Source organism: Aegilops tauschii, chromosome 6 (genome assembly GCF_002575655.3).
Source record: "Aegilops tauschii subsp. strangulata cultivar AL8/78 chromosome 6, Aet v6.0, whole genome shotgun sequence".
NCBI lineage: Eukaryota > Viridiplantae > Streptophyta > Magnoliopsida > Poales > Poaceae > Aegilops > Aegilops tauschii.
In genome coordinates, this window is record NC_053040.3 from 71,853,457 (window position 1) to 71,876,175 (window position 22,719).

The window sequence follows — 22,719 nt, forward strand, 5'->3', positions numbered from 1 at the left end:
GGGAATAGGTTTTTGGGAAGCGACTGCTCGCCTTCGATCCGCTACGTCCGAGGACGAGAAGGCAGCCGAGGCTGCCGCCGTGGCCTCTACATGGCCTACTAGAGGGTATAACATGTTTATCCCGCTCCTACTATTTTCTGTTATAGTCATGCTGGCGTTATACTTATTAATGGATTAAATTAGTAAAAAAATTGCCTATTTACTCAACAATCCAAAACCTATTATGTGTAGGATTTTTTCAGCAAGTGGCTTTACTGCTGCACTGAAATCGGATAACTTTACCGGTACATACTTTAAGCATTGGCAGACTAAGACCACTTTATGGCTCACGGCTATGAACATGTTTGGTTTCCGAAACCCCGCCTCTCTGGATCCTGTACAGGAGAGGAGTGGATAGGTTTTTGGGAAGCGAATGCTCGCCTCCGATCCGCTACGTCCAAGGACATGAAGGCAATCGACGATGCCTCCGCGACCTCTGCATTGCCTACTGGAGGGTATAACACGTTTATCCCGCTCCTACTATTTTCTATTATAGTCATGCCAGCGTTATACTTATTTATGGATTAAATTAGTCAAATAATTGCCTATTTACTCAAGAATCCAAAACCAATTATGTGTAGGCATTTTTCGGCAAGTGGCTTTGCCGCTGCATTGAAATCGGATATGTTTACCGGTACGTACTTTAAGCATTGGCAGACTAAGACCACTTTATGGCTCAGGGCTATGAACATGTTTGGTCTCCGAAACCCCGCCTCTCTGGATCCTATACGGGAGAGGGGCGAATAGGTTTTTGGGAAGCGACTGCTCGCCTCCGATCCGCTATGTCCGAGGACAAGAAGGTAGCCACCGCCGCCGCCGCGGCCTCTGCATGGCCTACTAGAGGGTATAACATGTTTATCCCGCTCCTACTCTTTTCTGTTATAGTCATGCTGGCGTTATACTTATTTATGGATTAAATTAGTCAAAAAATTGCCTATTTACTCAACAATCCAAAACCTATTATGTGTAGGAATTTTTCGGCAAGTGGCTTTGCCGCTGCACTGAAATCAGATAAGTTTACCGGTATGTATTTTAAGCATTGGCAGACTAAGACCACTTTATGGCTCATGGCTATAACGTGTTCTGGGTAACCGGTGTCTCCACGGGAGCAATTCCTCTTGAACAGGAGAAGGCGTTCTGGGAGGCCACTATCGTATTTCTTAGAGCAGTTCTTAGCGTGATAGGAGATAAATTGGTCGACGCATATTTACATGTGCGTGTCGCCAAGGACTTGTGGGAGGCGCTCGAATCTAAATTCGGGGCCACCGATGTTGGGAGCGAAATGTATATTATAGAGCAGTTCCACGATTACAAGATGGTTAAAAACCGTCCTGTACCAGAGCAGGCTCATGAGATAATATGCATCATTAAGGAGCTTGAGCTTCTTAAGTGCTATTTACCGGGCAAGTTTGTCGCCGGCTGCATAATCGCTAAGCTCCCTAATTCCTGGAGGAACTTTTCCACCACTCTGAAACATCAGAGGCATGAATTCTCAGTGGAGGATGTCATTGGCTATCTAAGTGTTGAAAAGAATTCGAGGGCAAAGGACTCGCATGAAAAAGGGGGCGAGGGGACTTCTGTCGCCAACATGGTGAACCACAGGAACTTCAACTCCCACCAGCCTAAAGGAAAGAACGGTGTCCAACACAATACCGACTTTAAGAAGAAGTGTAAGAAGACCTTGAAGAAGAACAAGAAGGATGAGGGTTGCTTTACTTGTGGTTCGCTTGAACATTGGGTCAACAAGTGCCCAAACAAATTTAAGAAGTCAGGACAGGACTCCAAGTCTGTCAACATGATTATGGGCAACAATGAGAATGGTGCATCTTGGTACGGTAATTTATTTACTATTTTTTCAGTGTTTCAGCCCATCGATTGGTGGGTGGACACAGGTGCAGTTGTTCATGTGTGTGCTGACATTTCATTGTTCACTTCTTACCAGGTCACAGTCCACGGGTCCGTACTGATGGGGAATGGCGCGGGTGCTTCTGTTCGTGGTGTTGGCACGGACGATCTGAAGTTTACCTCGGGAAGAATCATGCAGCTGAAGAACGTGCAGCATGTCCCCGCCATCAAGAAGAACCTCGTTAGTGGCTCCCTTCTATGTAGAGAAGGGTTTAAGTTGGTCTTCGAGTCTAATAAATTAGTTGTTACTAAATATGGACTATTTGTTGGAAAAGGTTATGTGGGCGGAGGGATGTTTCGCCTTTCCCTCGCAAATTTTTGTAATAAAGGTGTGAACCATATTCATTCGAGTGTTAATGACTTTGAGGTTCGGAATTCACGTCTTTGTCACATTAGTTTTGGTGTTATGACGCGACTAGCTAAGTTGGATTTAATCTCGCTTTTCACTTTAGCCAAAGGTTCTAAGTGCCTTTCATGTGTGTAAGCTAAGCAACCTCGCAAGCCTCACAAGGCTGCGGAGGAGAGACACTTGGCACCATTAGAACTCATACATTATGATGTTTGTGAGATGAATGGTGTGTTGACTAAAGGTGGGAATAAATACATCATGACATTGATCAATGATTCCACTAGATATTTCTATGTGTACCTGTTAAATACTAAAGACGAGGCTCTACACTACTTCAAAATCTATGAGGTAGAAGTTGAGAATCAACTTGAAAAGAAAATTAAACGAGTCTGATCAGATCATGGTGGAGAGTAGTTCTCGAGTGAGTTTGATTCTTTTTGTGCAGAACATGGCATTATTCATGAGAGGACGCCTCCTTATCCACTCCAGTCAAACGGGGTTGCCGAGCGGAAAAAACGTTCAAACTGATTTGGTTAACGCCATGTTAGATACATTCGGTTTATCGGGGGAGGCTATATTGGCGGCATGTCATGTCCTGAATAAAGTTCCGACAAAGGCTAATGACATCACAACCTATGAGAAATGGGTCAAGAGAAGGACAACACTCTCGTACTTGCATACTTGGGTTTGTTTGGCGAAAGTCAATGTGCCTATCCCCAAAAAGCGCAAGCTTGGACCAAAGACTGTGGACTGCGTTTATTTGGGATACGCTAAGAATAGCATTGGCTATAGATTTCTAGTAGTGAAATCTTAGGTACCTGACGAGAAGGTCGGTACAATTATGGAGCCTAAGGATGCTAAATTCTTCGAGGATATTTTTCCTATGAGAGATATGCAAAGCACTTCTAGACAGGAATCTGAGGAGACTCCTGAGCCTGCCATTACTATAGAATATTATGAACAAACACAAGATGAAAATCCTGAGGAGGATGACGAGGAAACCCTCTGCAGGGCCAAGAGACAAAGGACTGCAAAGACCTTTGGTGATGATTTCTTCGTGTACCTCGTGATGATACTCCCACTTCTATTTCAGAAGCGTATGCCTCTCTAGAAGCTGACTACTGGAAGGATGCGGTCCGTAGCAAGATGGATTACATCATGGCTAACGGGACATGGGAGATCAGTGGACATCCCTATGATTGCACATAATTGGGATGTAAGTGGGTGTTCAAAAAGAAGCTTAGGCCCGATGGTACGATTGAAAAGTATAAGGCTAGCCTTCTGGCGAAGGGTTATGACCAGAAAGAAGAGGAAGATTTCTTCGATACTTATTCACCTTTGGCCAGACTGACCACCATTCAAGTATGAGTCTCATTGGTGGCCTCACATGGTCTTCATGTCCACCATATGGATGTTAAGATGGCTGAATGGAGAGCTAAATGAGGAAATCCACATGCAACAGCGAGATGGCATTGTGATAGATGGTTAGGAAAAAAGGTGTGTAGGTTGCTGAAATCTTTATATGGCCTGAAACAAGCACCTAAGGAATGGCATGACAAGTTTAATACAACTCTGACATCTGTTGGCTTCGTTGTTAATGAAGCTGATAAATATGTATGCTATCGCCATGGTGGGGGCGAGGAGTTATACTGTGCTTGTATGTTGATGACATATTGATATTCGGAACCAACCTCAAAGTCATTGAGGAGGTCAAGTCGTTTCTGTCTAAGAACTTTGAGATGAAGGTCCTTGGTGTGGCTGGTGTTATCTTGAACATCAAGCTACTGAGAGATAATGACGGTGGAATTACCCTTCTGTGATCCCATTATGTTGAGAAGGTGTTGAGTGTTTTGGATGTTCGGACTGCACACCATCTCAAACACCATATGATCCTAGCGTGTTGATTCAAAAGTTCGAAGGCACGGCTAAAGATCAATTGAGATACTCTCAAATCATTGGTTCACTCATGAACCTACCGAGCGCAACGAGGCCTGACATAGCATTTGTTGTGAGCAAACTGAGCCGATTTGTTTTCAAACCGGGTGATGTATACTGGCGTGCTGTTGAAAGAGTTATGCGCTATTTGAAAGGTACTATGTACTATAGACTTCACTATACCGGATACGCATCGGTACTTGAAGGGTATAGTGATGCGAATTGGATCGCTGATGCTGACGAGATGAAGGCCACAACTAGGTATATGTTTACTCTTTGAGGTGGTGTTGTTTCCTGGAAGTCTTGCAAGCAAACGATCTTAACGAGATCGACAATGGAAGCAGAATTAACAGCATTAGACACATCTGGTGTTGAAGCAGGATGGCTTCGAGATCTTTTGATGGACTTGCCATTGGCTGATAAACCAGTTCCGGCTATCCTTATGAACCATGACAACCAGATTGTCATCACCAAGGTGAAGAGTTCATAGGACAACATGAATTCCAATAAACACATAAGAATGAGATTAAAAGTTGTCAGAAAATTAAGAAACTCCGGAGTGATAGCATTGGATTATGTCCATACGGCTAAGAATCTGGCAGATCCCTTTACAAAAGGGCTATCACGTGTTGTGATAGATAGTGCATCGAGGGAGATGGGTATGAGACCCACATGAGTTGCCAGGGTGGTAACCAACCTATGTGATCAGAGATCACGTGAAGTAGGACCTGGAAAAGCAAGCCAGTGGTGAACTGAGGAGAGTAACTATACTAACCCACTCCGTTGGATATGCAATACTCTCAATACTGTATGGTAGGATGACTATTGTCTTAATGTGTTCCAAAGCTTATGTAAGCAAGATGCTATCCTACAGAGCGATCTTTGGAGGAACACACCTATATGAGCCCGACTGCTGGTCACAGTCTATGAGATTGGGGTGATCTCTAGTAAGCTCATGAATAGGCCAGGAGTGTGACTTATATGCTCCACCCGAGGGGTCAGCCTTCGGTAGCCTAGTACTAGTAAGACATGTGGTGAAGCTTCCTTACGCCAAACTGACAATTCAAGGCTTAGTCTATTGTCCAGTTGTGAAGGTGTGTAGCTACTTGCTCTAGGTGAAGTTCAACCTTAAAAGGTCTTTACTGCAACACTGGTATATCAAAACAACAATTGGAACAGAGGACACAATGGGCCCTCGAGATCTGGTGGGGGATTGTTGAAATATTAGGGTGGGCCTAGGGCCCTTCTAACTATTTCTGAAAATCTCTAAGGGCCCATGTGGGTTTATTGGCACTAGGTGTAGTGGGAAGTTTAGTCCCACCCCGGAAGTTGGACCTCCTTATATGGGTTTCTCTACCACATGCTATTGGAGCTTGAGAAGAGAAGAGGCCCTCGCATACTCCTCCTCCGCCGCCTGCTATGCCTCATCACGACGCGTCGTGTCGCGGGTTGTGGGAATGAGCCGAGCCGAGCTCATACCTATGCGCTTATTTTTGCCAGTGAGTAACGCAGAGTTTTCTGACAGCTGGGACACGATCTGAGACGTCGGATCATGGGCTATCATCGACATGGACATGGGTCGAGCCCACATCTCTCCATGCGGCTGCGCCTATATAACTGTGAGGTGTCTCCTAATCCTAGCTGCCACAAACATATCATATTGCTACATCTTGAGTTTGTGTTGGTTTTTCCTTGAAGAGGAACGGGTGATGCAGCAAAGTAGAGATAAGTATTTCCCTTAGTTTGAGAACCAAGGTATCAATCCAGTAGGAGACAACGCACAAATAAACAATACCTGCACAAACCATCAAACAACTTGCACTCAACGCGATAAAGGGGTTGTCAATCCCTTCACGGTTACTTGCAAAAGTGAGATATGATAGAGATAGATGAAACTAAACAAAAGATAAAGTATATATTTTTGGTTTATATATCAGAAAGTAAAAGATTGCAAAATAGTAGGTCGGAAACTTATATGACGGAAAATATACCCCGGTGCCATAGATTTCACTGGAGGCTTCTCTCAAGGTAGCAAATAATACGATGGGTGAACAAATTACTTTCGAGCAATCGATAGAAAAGCACAAAGTTATGACGATATCTAAGGCAATGATTATGAAATATAGGCATCCCATCCATGTCAAGTAGTCCGAAACGATTTTGCATCTACTACTATTACTCCACACATTGACCGACTCCTACCTACATCTAGAGTATTAATTTCATGAAGAACACAGTAACACATTAAGTAAGATGACATGATGTAGAGGAATAAACTCAAGCAATATGATGTAAACCCCATGTTTTTATCCTCGATGGAAACAATACAATACGTGCCTTGCTGCCCCTACTATCACTGGGAAAGGACACCACAAGATTGAACCCAAAGCTAAGCACTTCTCCCATTGCAAGAAAAACCAATCTAGTTGGTCAAACCAAACCGATAGTTCGAAGAGAATTACAAAGATATCAAATCATGCATAAAATAATTAGGAGAAGATTCAAATAATATTCATAGATAAGCCGATCATAAATCCACAATTCATTGGACCTCGACAAACACACCGCAAAAGAAGATTACATCGGATAGATCTCCAAGAACATCAAGGAGAACATGGTATTGAGAATCAAAGAGAGAGTAGAAGCCATCTAGCTACTAGCTATGGACCCGTAGGTCTGTGGTAAACTACTCACGCTTCATCGGAAGGGCAATAGAGTTGATGTAGAAGCACTCCGTGATCGAATCCCCCTCCGGCAGGATGCCGGAAGGGCCCCTAGATGGGATCTCACACGTACAGAAGGTTGCGGCGGTGAAAAGTGTTTTCGTGGATACTTCTGGTGGTTTGGGAATATTTGTGAATATATAGGCCCAAGAATTAGGTCAGGGTAGTCACGAGGGGCCCACAAGGCAGGGGCTCGCCCTCCCCCCTTGTGGTCGTCTCGTGGTTCTTCCGACTTGATCTCCAAGTCTCTAGTGTGTCTTCTAGTCCAAGAAAAATCATCGTGAAGGTTTTATTCCGTTTGGTATTCCTTTTCTGCGAAACACAAAAGCAAGGGGGAAAACAGAAACTGGCACTGGGCTCTAGGTTAATAGGTTAGTCCCAAAAATAAAATAATTAGCATATTAATGCATATAAAACATCCAAAACAGATAATATAATAGCATGGAACAATAAAAAATTATAGATACGTTGGATACGTATCACATATCTGCTCCACGCGCACCGCCCACCATCGTTCCTTTGTTGATGCTGCCGCTGGTGACTCCTTCCCGTCCGCCGCGTACACGGGCGATGGGGGAGCAGGTCTCCGGATGCTATACCGGAGAGGGGCGAATATGTTTTTGGGAAGCGACTGCTCGCCTCCGATCCGCTACTTCCTCTACGTCCGAGTCGTCTTTGTCAACGCCATGTCTCAGACCGAAGCCGACCATCTCGCCGCCGAGAAGCTCGAGGCTGACAAGAAGGCAGCCCAGGACGCCGTTGCTGCCATCGTCGCCGCGGCCTCTGCATGGCCTACTGGAGGGTATAACATGTTTATCCCGCTCCTACTGTTTTCTGTTATAGCCTGATGTCTACTACACAACTTTACTCTTGTAGACATGTGTTGGGCCTCTAAGCGCAGTGTTTTGTAGTGCAGTAGCAAATTTTCCCTCAAGTGGTTGACCTAAGGTTTATCAATCCATGAGAGGTGTAGGATGAAGATGGTCTGTCTCAAACGACCCTGCAACCAAATACAAGAAATCTCTTGTGTCCCCAACACACCCAATACAATGGCAAATTGTATAGGTGCACTAGTTCGGCGAAGAGATGGTGATAAAAGTGTAATATGGATGGTAGAAATATATTTTATAATTTGAATAAATAAAAACAGCAAGGTAGCAAATAGTAAACGGGCAAAAAATGGTATTTTAATGCTTGAAAACAAGGCCTAGGGTCCGTACTATCACTAGTGCAATCTCTCAACAATGCTAATATAATTGGATCAAATAACTATCCCTCAACGTGCGATAAAGAATCACTCACAAGTTCCTATCTAGCGGAGAACATTAGAAGAAATCGTTTGTAGGGTACGAAACCACCTCAAAGCTATTCTTTCCGATCAATCTATCCTAGAGTTCGTACTAAAATAACACGAAGCTATTCTTTCTAGTCGATATAACCAAGAGTTTATACTAAAATAACACCAAAGCAAATTCAGATTCATAATATTCAATCCAACACGAAGAACCTGGAAGAGTGCCCCAAGATTTCTAGCGGAGAAACAAAGACAAGAATGTGCATCAACCCCTATGCATAGATTACCCCACTGTCACCCCAGGAATCCGCAAGTTGAGTGCCAAAACATATAGCAAGTGAATCAATATGATACCCCATTATCACCATGAGTATTCATATGCAAGACATACATCAAGTGTTCTCAAATCCATAAAAGTATTCAATCCAATAACAACAAAATCTCAAAGGGAAAAACTCAATTCATCACAACAAGATAGAGAGGGGAAAACACGATATGATCTGACTATTTTAACAAAGCCCGCGATACATCAAGATCGTGACATCTCAAGAACACGAGAGAGAGAGAGATATTAAACACATAGCTACTGGTACAAACCCTCAGGCCCGAGGGTGGACTACTCCCTCCTCATCATGGTGGTCGCCGAGATGATGAAGATGGCCACCGTAGATGATTCCCCCCTCCGGCAGGGTGCGAAAATGGGGTCTAGATTGGTTTTTGGTGGCTAGAGAGGCCTGCGGCCGCGGAACTTCTGATCTAGGTTAACCCCGAGGGTTTTCGGAATATTTGGGAATTATATTAGGTAAAGAGGGGGTACGGGAGGACACCGAGGTGGGCACAACCCACCTGGGCGCGCCTGGTGAGGGAGTCCTGGATTATGGGATCCTCGGACAGCCGGACTATATCCTTTGGCCGGACTGTTGGACTATGAAGATACAAGATTGAAGACTCCGTCCCGTGTCCGGATGGGACTCTCCTTGGCGTGGAAGGCAAGTTTGGCAATACGGATATGTAGATCTCCTCCTTTGTAACCGACTCTGTGTAACCCTAGCCCCCTCCGGTGTCTATATAAACCGGAGGGTTTTAGTCCGTAGGACAACAACAATCATACCATTGGCTAGCTTCTAGGGTTTAGCCTCTACGATCTCTTGGTAAATCAACTCTTGTAATACTCATATCAACAAGATCAATCAAGCAGGAAGTAGGGTATTACCTCCATCGAGAGGGCCCGAACCTGGGTAAACATCGTGTCCCCCGCCTCCTGTTACCATCCGCCTTAGACGTATAGTTCGGAACCCCCTACCCGAGATCCGCCGGTTTTGAAACCGACATTGGTGCTTTCATTGAGAGTTCCACTGTGCCGTCATCATAAGGCTGGATGGCTCGTCTTGTTGTAAAGGACAACATCACCTCTGGGGGAGCCCTGGCTGTAGGCCAAACTCTCCGGCTAGGCGGTTTCGTCATGACCGCCCGTTCGGCCGCTGCATCGACGATGACTTCTCGGGTCATCGAAAACAGCCTCCACGTCGGCTCGAAATTCGCCGAGCAGTTGGATCCAATGGAGCTCTCTTCCTTGAACGAGCTCTTGGATCGCATCGCCGCCTTGGGAGTTGCTACGGACTATGATCAGATCGGGCTTAAACCCGACCAACGGGAGATTAACTCCCCGCCGGTCACCCATCAGACAGCGGTGGTGGAGGAGCAATGCAACAATTCTTCCTCTATCTTGAGGACAAACTATGTCCGGATTCCCGAGCTCTCCGAGCTGGATACCCGTCTACGGGAGGACATGGCCCAAGCCTTGAACCTAGAATCAGGCTGCGGGCCAGACCTATTGGGAAACATCCCGGAGCCCGAACTTCCAACATCGGAAACTCCTCCGCCCCTGGGTCTCAGATCGGGTCAGGGTTCGGACTTAATTCCACCCACCCACCCAGATATAAGCGATCTTTCCCACATTAGACAAGAGCCCCAAGAGACAGTACATCACTATTGGGCCAGATTCCTCCTTGCAATGAACAAGGTCAAGGACTGTCGCGAGGAAGACACCATTTCATTCTTTTGCAATAATTGCACAGACAAGGGAATCCTCAATGCCATAAGTCTCCGTGACATAGCACACTTCGCTGACTTGGCGGCCATAGTACGGAAGTACTGTGCGATGGAAAGCACCTGGAAAACCCAAACAAAATTTTGGGATCCTCCGACTGTCACAAAACCCCCCGTCCGAACTAAAAGGGTGTACTCTCGTAAGTCACCCGATCCAATTACAAAGAAACAAAAGCCCACTACAGGGCGCGGAACCGTATTGGAGGGATGGCTTAATGGGCCATGCAAAATTCACAGTACATCGGATACCATGCCAACACACTGCCTTAGAGCATGTTGGGTACTCCGACAGGTGGCCAAGAGCGGTGAGGATCTCCTCATCAACAATACCGTAGAGCACCATCCCGCGGAAAACAGCAATACAGTATTGACAGTCTTCGAGACCTTCGCCTCAAATAATAGGCGTAAGCGAGCACTCCGCAGCCTTGCCGAAGTCTGCCACATGGTAGCAATAAATCCATGGAGTGATATGGCTATCACCCTCAATGCAAGTGACGAACCTAAATTTCGAACAGCCCGAGCTCCAGCCGCCTTCGTCCTTAGTCCAATTGTGGACGGCTTCCGGCTTACTAATGTGCTCATGGACGGCGATAGTGGATTAAACCTCATCTACAAGGAGACTCTTTGAAAAATGGAAATAGACAAAAGCCGCATTGCGCAAAGCAGCACGACCTTCAGAGGAATCATCCCTAGTCGGGAGGCACGATGCGCTGGGAAAGTCACACTAGATGTGGTATTCGCCACGCCGGAGAATTATAGGTCTGAAGAAATCACATTCCAAGTGGCCCCGATCAATAGCGGATACCACACCCTTCTAGGGCGGGAGGCATTCACGATCATCCAAGCTATACCCCATTACGGGTACATGAAGCTCAAAATGCCCGGGCCCAATGGAATCATCACTCTAGCTAGTGATCCGGACATAGCACTCCGCGCCAAAAATAAAACAGCCGCACTGGCCCTCGAGGCGTTATCCGAAGCCCTCGCGGCCGAAGAATTAACTGCGCTACGCTCCAAAGTGGACAGGGACGACGTGATACTCGACAAAAGATCTGAGTCCACCTCTTTTAAACTAGCGGATGAAATAGTCAAATTCCAGGTCCATCCAACGGACCCTACAAAAACAGCATCCATCAGGGTACAGTTAATCCCCACAGTAGACGCCGCGCTACGGGAGTTCTTGCTAGGAATCTTCGCCTGGCATCCTTCAGACATGCCAGGAATCCCATGCAGGATGGCCGAGCATAGCCTTAACATTCTAAAGGGTTTCAAGCCAGTCAAGCAAACTCTTCGGCGCTTCTCCGAGCCTAAGCGACAAGCCATGGGAGAGGAGCTAGCCAAGTTACTAGAGGCCGGATTCATTCGAGAAATAAAACATCCGGACTGGCTAGCAAACCTGGTGATGGTACCAAAGAAGGAAAAATCCTGGCGCCTATGTGTCGACTTCAAGGACCTTAACAAGGCTTGCCCCAAGGATCCCTTCCCCCTCCCTCGCATCGATCAAATTATCAACGCTACCGCAGGACACGACTCATTGTGTTTCCTCGACGCATACTCCGGATACCATCAAATTAAGATGGCGGAGTCCGATCAAGCCGCAACGACATTTATCACTCCATACGGCCCCTTCTGTTTTAATACCATGCCTTTTGGGCTCAAAAACGCCGGTGCAACCTATCAATGCATGATTCAGACATGCTTGGAGACACAGATCGGCAAAACAGTGGAGGCATACGTAGACGATGTGGTCATTAAAACCAGACACGTCGAATCCTTAATAGACGACTTGAGGCTCACGTTCGACAATCTCCGAACATACGACACTAAGCTCAATCTTGGAAAAATGCGTCTTCGGCATGCCCGCCGAAAAGCTCTTAGGCTTCATCGTCTCCAATAGAGGAATCGAAGCAAATCCGGCTAAAATCCGAGCTCTGTCACAGTTGGCCATCCCAACAGACCTCAAGTAGATCCAGAAATTAACTGGATGCGTGGCTGCTTTAAGCCGCTTTATCTCCCGATTAGGAGAAATGGCACTGCCTCTTTATCGCCTTCTTCGACGCACCGAACACTTCGAGTGGACGGATGCGGCCACGGCCAGATTATAAGAAATAAAAGCCGTTTTGGCCACAAACCCAATCTTGGCCGCGCCAAATGTCGGCGAACCAATGCTGTTATATATAGCGGCAACACACCAAGTTGTAAACGCAGTGCTCGTCGTCGAACGAGAGACGGACGGACATAATTTCCCGCTTCAAAAGCCGGTATACTACGTATCCACTGTCCTCACTCCATGCAAATCACGGTACCCACATTATCAAAAGATAGCATACGCGGTCTTCATGGCATCCCGGAAACTACGACACTACTTTCAAGAGTGTTCAATTACGGTGGCCTCTGAAGTACCACTCAATGACATAATAAACAACCGCGAGGCCACAGGCCGGATTCCTAAATGGGCTATTGAGCTCCTCCCATTCGACATAATATACAAACCACAGCGAGCCATTAAGTCACAAGTACTAGCTGATTTCGTCACCGAATGGACAGAAGCCGAACTCCCTAAAGAGTACGGCGCGTACTCCAATTGGATCATGCACTTTGACGGCTCTAAAATGCTTGCTGGTTTGGGGGCTGGCGTCGTCCTGACATCCCCCACCGGAGATACAGTCCAATACGTACTCCAAATACTATACACAGACTCCAACAACGCATCAGAATATGAGGCCCTGTTACATGGTCTCCGGATGGCAGTCTCCATGGGCATTCAACGCCTGGAGGTGCGTGGGGACTCGAACCTCGCAATATCTCAAATAAATGGAGACTTCGATGCCAATGATCCAGAAATGGCGGCTTATCGCAACACAGTCCTCAAAATGTCAGCTCGGTTCGAGGGGCTTGAATCCTCGCCCGCATCGGCGCTAAGCGCGACCCTGTCCCACCTAATATCTTCTTGGAAAGGCTGTTTAAGCCATCCGTGATATGGGAAGGAGAGACCGGTAACAATAGTCCGGACCCGGCCACAACGCCAGACACTGAACACTCTGACGTAATCGGAGGCTCTGCCACCGAAATAACACCTTCGGCCCACGGTATTATGGCCGTCATCGCCCCATAGACAGAACCCTTCTTGTCTTACCTAACTAGGCAGGAACTACCTGAGGACCCAAACGAGGCACGTTGCATTGTGCGACGGTCTAAAGCCTACAAGGTCCACGAGGGCGAGCTTCATAAGAAAAGAGCTACCGGAGTCCTTCAAAGGTGCATCTCCGAAGAGGAAAGACGGCAACTTTTGGTAGAAATTCATGCTGGACTTGGCGGCCACCACGCCGCAGCTCGAGCCCTTGTAAGCAAGGCCTTCTGTACAGGTTTTTATTGGCCGACAGCCCGGGCAGACGCACAGGACCTCGTTCAACATTGTGTCGGTTGCCAGCTTTTCGCAAACCAAAGCCATATGCCACCTACCGCTCTCCAAACAATCCCCATCACTTGGGCCTTTGCGGTCTGGGGGCTTGATATGGTCGGACCCCTTAAAGGGGGAAGCCATAATAAAAAATACCTATTGGTCATGGTGGACAAATTCACCAAATGGATAGAAGCCAAACCAGTTAAAAAGGCCGAATCCGGACCAGTGATAGACTTCATATCCGGGGTTGTACACCGTTATGGCGTTCCCCACAGCATCATCACCGATAACGGCTCGAACTTTACAACCGACGAGGTAAAACTTTGGTGCAGCAAAATGGGCATCAAGCTCGATTATGCTTCTGTCGATCACCCGCAAACTTACGGCAAGTCGAGCGAGCAAATGGTCTTATCATGAGCGGCATTAAACCCAGATTAGTGCGATCCCTGAAGGAATCAGATATGCACTGGGTAGAGGAGCTCGACTCCATACTATGGGGGCTGCGGACCACGCCGAATCGCACTACCGGCCGGATACACACCGTTTTTTATATTGTACGGCGCAGAGGCGGTACTGCCCTGCGACATAATTCATTACTCACCTCGAGTGCGCATGTACAAAGAGAAAGAAGCTGAGCTCGATCAACAGGACTTGGACGCCCTGGAGGAGGAGCGTGACGTGGCAAAAGCCCGTTCCGCATTTTATTAGCAACAGGCTCGAAGGTATCAAAGCAGGGAAGTATGGGCGAAAACTTATAACGTCGGCGAACTCGTTCTACGCCTACCGGAGAAGAAAAAGAACAAGCTCAAGCCCAAATGGGAAGGTCCCTTCGTTATTGACCAAGTTCTGACCGGTAGAGCGTACCGTCTGTGGGATGCATCGGACAATCGACTCGAGCCAAACCCATGGAACGCAGCCAGACTCCGAAGGTTCTACGCCTAGTGTCGGACTCTATGTTCGTCTCCTTACCTCCGTCAATTTTTTATATATCCATTATCTATCTCTTCTTTCTTTCTTTCTTCCCTTTTTCTTCAAGGCCTTAAAAGGCTAAAATGTGTCTTGACTACACAATCTTGACGCGCTAGGCGTGCTCATTATACCTGGGGGCTTCTTATACATAAGCTTAATATAACTATTTTCCGGGCTCTATGCCCCACACATGTGTTATTCTTCCACATGTACCTTTTTCACCATTATATGCATCGATATGACTTAAGTTTTGGCCAAGATGGGTTGCCTGGCTCGTGTTTATGCCCTACGTTCCCATTAATTCGGCTAGAGAATAAGGGGAGCACCTCTGTGATTGTTACTGCCGGGTCAGCCGGATGTGTACCTCAGACTGGGTGAAGTCGAAAGCTAGCGTTCTTAAGGGAATATTCGGTCGGTGAACAAAAGATGACCTTTATTTATTGTAATACATGCCCCCAGATGTTTATATCCTGCGTCTGTTTTCGCAGTTCGGCGTTGCACATTAATGCATGCGTACCCAGGGAAAGGAACCCTTAACGGAACTATTCTCCCTGGAAGATGTTTCTTACTATCCATGTAATATAACATAGCTAGTTGGGTACTTGTCTGTTCAAGCACTTATGACCCCTACGTCTGGTTTCCATGCGTACCCCGGTTTTTACATAATTGAGCGGGTATTCGGATACACTCCGGACTGTCGGGTCCAGAGGTCAAAGCGAAAAGGTCCGCCATGACAAATGATTTACAATCCGGCTAGGGACAATACATGTCACTTGAAGTGCACAGTCACTTAGACTGACTAAATTCTTCTTCTATACCATCCAACAGGCTGTCTAGCCTACAATCCTGTTGGGAATACTTTGCGGCTAATTCTACTTGGTCATACACAAAACTGACGGGGATCTCTTTCCCATCGGACCCCACAGGTCCGACCTCGGCCATGTGGTTCGGGTCAGCCTTGGTATATCGCGTCTTCACCATGGCCCAGGCTTCCCTTGCACCTTGTCGGCAGGCTGATATCTTCCATAATCGGAAGCGCCGCCGCGCTCCCCTGAGCTTCTCTACAAGCTCCCCATGCCTCCTGGCAGGGAGGCGGATGGCCACAAGGCTTGGGCAATGCCCTGCATAACCTGCCGAACTTGTTCGTGCACTTGTGAGAGCTCTGGCAGAAGATCACCCGCAGACCCGGGCATCTCCTCCGCGGGACGACCCGTCAGCATACCTGCAGACATAACTCTGTTAGCTGGTTTCTTCGCCGAACTCTTTAAAAGTTCGTTCAAGCACTTACTGAAAATGTCGCATCGAAGCCTCTTATTCTCCTTTACGGAGTCAGCAAGCTGGGCTCGAACATCTTTCAGTTCAATGCCCAACCGGGTATTGGCGTCTTGGAGATTGTTTTTCTCCCGCCTAACCCGTGTAAGCACGCGCTCGCCAGCCTTTAGCTGTGGTTGAGCATGTTGCTCATCCCCTCGCACGACCTCCGGATTCACTCCGGAGTCATCTGCAGAATCTATTGTTAGATTTGGATGCATGCCGCATACTACCTAGTACATGTCATTCTTTGCAATAGAAATAAGTGTTACCAGATGGGGCCTTCTCGGACTCCTTCACCGCGGCAACTGCGGCCTGAAGCTGGGCTTTGCACTCCTCCAGCTCTTGAGACAACCGGGTATTCTTCTCCGTAAGAACCTATGCAAACAATGATCCTTAAATCAGTTGTGCCAACTGTTTCAAGTCTCAGGGGCTACTGATATACATAATTATTAGATTTTCTTACCCGTATAGCCTTTACATACTGGTCCGTGGCTCTGGCAAGACCATTTTGAGCAGCTCGGATGTATGCGTCTCCTGAGTTAAAGGCATCGAACGCCTCTTGGGAGAACCAAGCATCGCGGAGTACGGCCCGGCGACGCCTGTGATTCATGGCACTCTCCACTTCGGAATTCATAGCGGACAGCCTATCCGCATCCTCTGTAGGAGGAACATCCGGCATTGGCCCCATGTTAGCATCTGCCTCTAAGTCCGGCTCTGGAGCCCGGCTGGTGGAGGCGTGGCCGGCAACCTCTCCGGATATAGTCCGGCGAGCGTTTTTCCTACTAGGAAACATGGACGTTATTATATTTTAAAAGACGACAACCACGGAGCGGGGTTCTTTTTCATACCTCTGCGACGGTGTCTCAGTCCTGACCGCCTTCCTTTTAAGCATACCGGGCTTCGGTTCCCCTTGTTGGTGAGTCACTGCGGGTTCGGCATGGCGTCCCGACGGCCTTCCCTGTGAGACACCATATGTGTGCGGTAGGTGAAGTGCAGAAAAAGGGATCCTTCTCGGAAGTTGAGACTCCGGTTTTACTTACATGCGATGCAGGGAGCAGTCCAGGATAATCGGCTATGATGGCCACCATGGCATCGCCGCGGCTCAATTGATAGAACGTCCTGTCAATAGGCTCCCCAAATGTGTCTGGATCTTCTTCGAGTCCGGGGTCGAGGGCCCGGTCAGGGTCCTCTGGTTGTGGAGGCGGGCTGTGGACCTCCCTCACAGCTTTTTGTAGTTCCTCCTATGAAATAGCGAGGTAAATATTTATGACAAAGAATGCGGGAAGGTCTGGAGTAAAAAGTAGCAGCTCACCTAGTTTGGGGGGTTGTACATGGAGAATCCATCCTGTGGCTTGATACGGATGAACTCCTCTTCCTCTCCTTTATATAAATCGGACAGTATTTTCGCTAGGGCAGCGACGGAGTTCGGACCTTTACGACCACAGTGGGTGGCATCGTCTTCTTCATTGAAGTGCCACATGGGTTGTCCCCGATGTTGAAGTGGCTGCACCCCCCGCATTATACATATTGACATAACCTCAATTATTGTCAATCCTGATTTGGCCAGCGTTTGTATCCGGCCCAATAAGGTAAATGACCTCTCTGTTATCTTCCTCCTGGGGGCTCCGAGGGTGCCAGCTGCGGCGTTTCTTCAAAGGGGCGTTATTGAACTCAGGAAGGCCCATCCGAACAGGGTCCGGAAGGGGGACGTCCTCCATATAAAACCACTTCGAAGGCCAGTCTTCGGATGTCTTCTTCGGAGTACCGGACTGGTATCCGGTCCCGGCGATGCGCCATATCTCGGCTCCGCCCACTTGATATATTGACCCCTCCTGTGTACGGGGTACGAGGCAGAATAGCCTCTTCCATAGCTCGAAATGAGCTTCACAGCCCAAAAACAGCTCGCAAAGGGCGACATAGCCTGCGATGTGTAATATGGAGGCAGGAGTAAAATTATGCAGCTGGAGGCCGTAGAACTCCAGGAGCCCGCGGAGGAACGGATGGATTGGAAACCCAAGTCCCCTTAACAAATACGGGACAAGGCATACCCGCTCCCCCATAGACGGGTTGGGAAAGCTCTCCGCTTGTTCCCCACCATTGTAAGTGGCTACTCCAGCTCAGACGGGGACCATATACGCAGGAGGAAGAAACCCCTGGGTCTGTAACTCTACTAACTATCTGTGGGAAACGGAACACTTCTTCCAGTTGCCTGGCTTAGGGCTACGGGAGCGAGAGGAGGAGCTGCGACGACCGGCCATGATAGGATGGATTTTTCCGGGCGCGCTCCGATGGATACTCGCTGAGGGAGGATGGTGTGATCTGGATCTGAGGATCCCCGGTCCCTTAAATAGACGATTTACTCACATGGTTAGGGTGGCAAGTGCAAAAATGCCCCGACTTCTCGCATTCGCTTGACACGTGGAGGATAGCCATTATTGGGCGCAGAAGCCGAAGAATGCAACATTTATGGGAAGCCGGACACTACTCGACTGGTACTCAGAATTTGGAGAAGAACCCGCCTTGCAATGCCGAAGACAATCATTGAAGCCTGGTTCGGGGGCTACTGAGGGAGTCCTGGATTAGGGGGTCCTTGGACAGCCGGACTATATCCTTTGGCCGGACTGTTGGACTATGAAGATACAAGATTGAAGACTCCGTCCCGTGTCCGGATGGGACTCTCCTTGGCGTGGAAGGCAAGCTTGGCAATACGGATATGTAGATCTCCTCCTTTGTGACCGACTCTGTGTAACCCTAGCCCCCTCCGGTGTCTATATAAACCGGAGGGTTTTAGTCCGTAGGACAACAACAATCATACCATAGGCTAGCTTCTAGGGTTTAGCCTCTACGATCTCGTGGTAGATCAACTCTTGTAATACTCATATCATCAAGATCAATCAAGCAGGAAGTAGGGTATTACCTCCATCGAGAGGGCCCGAACCTGGGTAAACATCGTGTCCCCCGCCTCCTGTTACCATCCACCTTTGACGTACAGTTCGGGACCCCCTACCCGAGATCCGCCGGTTTTGACACCGACACCTGGGCCCCCTGGCGCGCCTTGGTGGATTGTGCCCCCCTCGGGGCACCCCCTAGTGCTTCACTGGCCCATCCTGGGTGTTCTGGTCCATAAATAATCTCCAAAAAGTTTCACGGTGTTTGGACTCCGTTTGATATTGATTTGCTGTGATGTAAAAAACAAGCAAAAAATAGCAACTGGCACTGGGCACTGGGTCAAATGATATAAAGTTGCTATAAAATGATTGTAAAACATCAAAGAATGATAATACAACAGCATGAATACTTCATAAATTATAGATACGTTGGAGACGTATCATAGCCATGCTAGCGTTATACGTAGATGTGTCTGCCATTACATAGTACGTGCTTGTGTGATTCGATATCAGCATGTCATTAATTCTGTAATGCCATGCTACTGCTTTATTTATGGATTAAATTAGTCGAAAATTACCTATTTACTCAACATGCTTGTCTCGCACCTTTCTGCTTTTTTCCTTTCTGAACAGCACCTCCACCTTTTGCATTGCTACGAACTTCTTGCACCTACTCTAAGCCATCTTGCTTTCTGACTTTCTTAGTAGACGTCTTGGCTGTGTAGACCACATGAAAAATAGAGAATTAGATGCGTAGAAATTAAAGGAAAATATATTTGTATCATTGATAGCAAGGCGGTTTAAAACTTGATCAGGGAAATAAAACCGCACAGGTGATAATTTAGCAATAATGACACTGATACTGCTCCTAGAACATGTTTCCTAATCACACCATTGTGAAAAGATTCATAAACGGTAACATATCACTGTTAACATAAAACCACTAATGATGAGGCATAACATCTCACTGTCATTGTTCAATTTAAGCTGATGTGCAATGCAACAAGCATATTCACTGGCATCTACAATTATTTTAGAACCATACTGGCATCGAGTGCAGCAACAAAATGGTTCAACTTGTTGGGGTAATCTAAATTTTTGATCCTTTGCAAAGCAAAGGTAAGTGCTCAGAAGGTGTATGCATCATACCTGGGCTGGCCACCATGAGGAGCCATCATGCTTAACCCATGTTATATCTCCGAAACGGAAATTCTTCCTTGGGTTATTTTCTGAGAGTTCAGAACTTGATGTGCATGCATCCATACCACCATAACTTTTCTCTGCACTTTTCCTCACCATAATGACCAATTCAGACCTGCAACAACATTAAACAAGAAATGTTAGTATTGATATTGCCCACTCTGACTGTTTTTTAGCTTGACAGAAAGCTATTCGACCAAAAGATCAAATTAAATCCACTGTAATAAAAACCAAGCACGTAGCCTGACTAAGTGTTAGGCTTCAACAACCGGTCGCATGGCACCTAGCACCTGAAATCATCCGCAAGGAGTAGTATGGCAGGTGTAATAACCCACCTAACACTAGAAATCTTGCACTCGAAGATGAAGAAGAGGAAGAGTACTTGTGGTTGTAGTCTTCATTTCTTTTTGTAGTGTTCTTATGCTTTTGTAATTTTCTTTTCCTTTTGTAACCTAGAGTGTGGCTTTGTACTCTTTTACTTCCCAGGATGGAAGGTTTTAATGAGGTAGCCACTAATAAAGCTCAAATTTATCCCACATGGTGATACTTTTCCTCAATTTTTATTTTTTGTGTTTATTCTCCTATTTCCATTTTTTTGAAAATACATTTTTTTACTTTTTGGAATTAATAAACGTGATGTGCAACCAAATTTGCATGCAGCACGAACATGCACGAGTGTCGTGCTCCTCGAACCTTATTTTTTAGACAATTCGCTTGAGCCTCGTGTCACGCATGAGCGCATGGAACGTCCAAACGGGTTGGGAGCTCCTATTCAGCGCTTCAAGCGCCAGGGAAGTGAAGGAAACATTCCCTAGAGGCAATAATAAAGTTGTTATTTTATATTTCCTTATATCATGGTAAATGTTTCTTATTCATGCTAGAATTTTACTCCCTCCGTCCCAAAATAAGTGACTCAACTTTGTACTAACTTCAGTACAAAGTTAGTGTAAATTTGAGTCACTTATTTTGGGACGGAGGGAGTATTAACCTGATACATGTGTGGATACATAGACAAAACACCGTGTCCCTAGTAAAGCCTCTACTAGACTAGCTCTTAATCAAAGATGGTTAAGTTTCCTAACCATGGACATGTGTTGTCATTTGATGAACGGGATCACATCATTAGGAGAATGATGTGATGGACAAGACCCGTCCGTTAGCTTAGCATAATGATCGTTAAGTTTTATTGCTATTGCTTTCTTCATGTCATTGATACGTCTCCAATGTATCTATAATTTATGAAGTATTCATGCCATGTTTACAATAGTTTTATATGATTTTGGTATGATTAGATTAGAACTAACCCGGACTGACGCTGTTTTCAGCAGAACTACCGTGGTGGTGTTTTTGTGCAGAAATAAAAGTTGTCGGAATGCGATGAAAATCAATGGAGAATTTTTCTGAAAAATATAAAAAATACTGGAACAAAAATCTACCGGAGGGGAGTCCCATGGGCCCCATGAGGGTGGGGGCGCGCCCCCCTATCTCGTGGCCGCTTCGGGGACCCCCCTGACTTGTTCTCGACGCCATCCTCTCCTATAAATAGAGAAACCTTCAGAAAATAACCTCGATTGGAAGTTCCACCGCCGCAAGCCTCTGTAGCCACGAGAAATCAATGTAGGCCCTCTCTGGCACCCTGCCGGAGGGGCCATCATCACCGGAGGCCATGGAGGAGGATCCCGGAGGGGCCATCATCGCCATGAAGGCCAAGGGCCAGAGGGAGAACCTCTCCCCATCCAAGGGGGAGGCCATGGAGGAGGAAGCACAAGGGGGAGAACCTCTCCTCCTCTCTCGTGGTGGCGTCGGAGTGCCATCGGGAGGGGAATCATCGCCGCGGTGATCGTCTTCATCAACATCACCATCATCATGACCATCCTTATCTCTTTTACGCGGTCCACTCTACCGCACCCCTCTGTAATCCCTACTTGAACATGGTGCTTTATGCCACATATTATGATCCAATGATGTGTTGCCATCGTATGATGTTTTTAGTAGATATCCTTTGTCTTTTGGTTGATTGATGATCTAGATTGGTATGAGTTGTATGTTCTATTTTGGTGCTGTCCTATTGTGCCCTCCATGTCGCGCAAGCGTGAGGGATTCCCGCAGTAGGGTGTAGCAATACGTTCATGATTCGCTTATAGTGGGTTGCTTGAGTGACAGAAGCATGAACCCGAGTAAGAGGGTTATTGCGTATGGGATAAAGGGGACTTGATGCTTTAATGCTATGGTTGGGTTTTACCTTAATGATCTTTAGTAGTTGCGGATGCTTGCTAGAGTTCCAATCATAAGTGCATATGATCCAAGAAGAGAAAGTATGTTAGCTTATGCCTCTCCCTCATATGAAATTGTAATAGTGATTACCGGTCTTGTTAACAATTGCCTAAGATAATTCGGCACATCAACCCATCATTATTCCACACTCGCTATTTATAATATTTAGTAATATATTCTAACTTTATGATAACAACACCTACTTTTATGTTTTAGCTCTCCGATATCATGCAAAGTTATCCTCTTCATACCCACAACGTAGTTTTATTTCTCGTTTCTAGTTGGAAGCAAACGTTCCGTGTACGTAGAGTCGTATC

The 22,719-nt window shown here is 46.7% G+C and overlaps 1 pseudogene; it reads right to left on the reverse strand.

Moving 5' to 3' along the window:
• Positions 1 to 20,093, reverse strand: part of LOC109758851 (uncharacterized) — a 91,896-nt pseudogene extending 71,803 nt beyond the window's left edge.
• Between the last annotated feature and the right edge of the window lie 2,626 nt (positions 20,094 to 22,719).